At 48.0% G+C, this 2,500-nt stretch overlaps 1 protein-coding gene across 1 annotated transcript in view; it reads right to left on the bottom strand.

Annotated features, from left to right (window-relative positions):
* GOLPH3 (golgi phosphoprotein 3) overlaps nt 1-2,500 on the bottom strand; it is a 98,059-nt gene that overhangs the window by 34,838 nt on the left and 60,721 nt on the right. The gene's annotated exons all lie outside the window — the stretch shown is intronic.

Here is a 2,500-nt window from a genome sequence, read left to right as displayed (position 1 = left end):
GGGGGGGGGGGGGGAATTGCCCAGCTGGGGCAGGAATAGCTGCAGGACTGGGCTGGGGAGTGGGACAGAGCCACAGGTGGATCATCCAAAAGGATGGGAGGGGGGCAGCTCCCCACCACTGTGCACACTCCAGGGAAGGGGTTAGGTACCACAGGTGATACATTGCAGGGTGTTGGGGGTGGTATATGCCTGCCCCCCAGATTTGTGAGCCCACAGTGGGGCACACGACTGCAGCCTGGTGCCCTTGCCCCAGGGACCTCCATCGCCCAGCAGGCAGAACCCAGCACAGGAGGGGAGATTCAGTGCTGCCACCACCGCCACCACAAGCCCTGCATCAGCCATGCATCCAAGGTGAAGTCCCCCTGCCCACCTGACAGCAGCAGGGGCACAACTCCACACCACTGCAACCTCCCCCCCACACTGCTGCTGGGTGGGCAGGGGGCACTTCAACTTGGCAGCACAGCTGGCGCAGGGCTTCTGGTGGCAGCAGCACTGAGTCTCTCCACCCTGCTCTGCCCTACCACGCTGGGTCCCACCCACTGGGTTGCGAAGACCCCCCAGCTGGAAGGCAGCAGCACGGGGGGCCCAAGCCCCTCAGTGGGCTGCCCACATCCTCTCCCTGTAACCCAGACTCCACTCAGCTCTGCTCCAGGTATGCCACCTACACAGGTTGGGGGGCCAGGGTTGGGCCCAGCTTCAGCAGCTGTCACCTCTTGAACTCAGCATCCAGGACTCAAGTACTGTTGGCTGGCTGTGGCTGGCGCCCATGGAGCAGAAAGTGGGCAGGATGCAACTGCCAGGTCCTATAGCCCTGATAGCTGGAGGCCCCCTCTGGCAGGGCTGGGGGAGGGGGGCAGGAAACTGCATGTTGGGAGTGAAGGGGCTTGGTGGGAACGGGAGCTGTAGGTCAGAGGTGAGGGACAACAGCAGGGGCAGGATACTCATCCTGATGAGCCATATTGGAGCTGCTCAGCGCCACAGAGCAGACAGGGGGGATGGGACAGCTGCAGCTGGACCCTCATCCTGGTGAGCAGAGAGGACAGGAGGAGCTCTGATTTTCTGTGATAAACAAAATAAAGTGCCAAAATATATAGGTATTTAGAATGTATTTTATTCAAATGACTGAGGCACTGATATTTGCTTCAAACTGCTTTAAAATTGTAAATATATCAATGAACATTGTGTTCGACTGATACATACACACGTTATATGCACAGTGGTGTTTTATCTTAATCGTGGAAAAATGCATATTTTCGGGTTTTTATTAAAAAATATTTTTATCAGAGATTTTATGGTTTTTAAAACAGGGATCCCTGCTGATTAGTTGCTGAAGCTATTCCTTGCCATTCCACAAACTTGGCTGTCGTAATTCCAGTCTATAAAAAGAGTATGTGACTGATGCACGCCATCTTCAGTTTTGCAGGATGCCAAAACACTCTACAAGTACAGTATGCCTATAACTCGTCTGAGCTAGTAAGAATACATACTTGAGTTACAATCATGCCATCACAATGGCTTAATCAAGTATGTGCATCCAGACCCAGCCACTGTGATTCATCATGTTTGTACAGTGCATTTCCCAAGCTTTCCCTAAACTATACTGTATTGTCTCAGCAGGAAACAGACTGCCTACAGGATATGTAAACTGAATGACACCAGGAACACAAGAATACATGCTCCAGGATGCTCTGCCACACACTGAGATGTCAGGACCAGTTAAATTGGTTTCAGAGCCCCAGTTAAGGTCTAATTTTCACTGCAAAAACAATATCAAACCAGTCCCAGGAAAACAACTTAAACCCTACTGGCTTCCATGATTTAACTGAGTAATAGTAATTTAAGTCTGGACACAACCACATTTCAACTGTCATGAAATTAACTGGCACAAACACAGCTAAAAGTTGTAGCATAGAGAACCTCTTTCAAATAAGAACAAATTTGAAGATACCTGTGTGTTTCAGGGCCAGGACCCAATAAGAAAATAAATCATGATTCCTGGCTCTTAATCCATATTTTAGCAGCAGATACTACCTTTTTCTGCCTTGGAAAGAAACAAGTGTAATCAACACACGTTTAGGACACTGACGCGCATTATTTGGTCTGCAAAGTGCACCATATTCTTTCTATATCAAGTTCAGAGCCTCCTAATTTCCATGAAACTCAAGTTTCCTAATGAAACAAATGATATTAATTGTCTTCTGAATCACCATGTCTGTGGTAAAGACTTGCTTTACAAATAATGATTCTACCTGTCCACAGCATCAGCAGAATCGTACCAAACTCAGAAACACCAAATTAGAACACACAGAACAATTTTTCAGGTCTTCCAAATCAGTAAGAAAGACTGGAATGAATGCCTTACTGCAATCTACCCAAGAACATGCTTGACCTTTTCATAACCTCTTAAAATGCCAACTATCCTGTCCTCTGCCTCATTTATTAGCATTTAATGTGTGTGGAACAAGAAGAAAACATAACAGAAGATATGCTCGACTCAAAG

This window comes from Gavialis gangeticus, unplaced genomic scaffold, assembly GCF_001723915.1.
Source record: "Gavialis gangeticus isolate Ggan-Ray unplaced genomic scaffold, GavGan_comp1, whole genome shotgun sequence".
NCBI lineage: Eukaryota > Metazoa > Chordata > Crocodylia > Gavialidae > Gavialis > Gavialis gangeticus.
The sequence above is the reverse complement of the archived record's forward strand: the minus strand, read 5'-3'. Positions and strand labels throughout refer to the sequence as shown.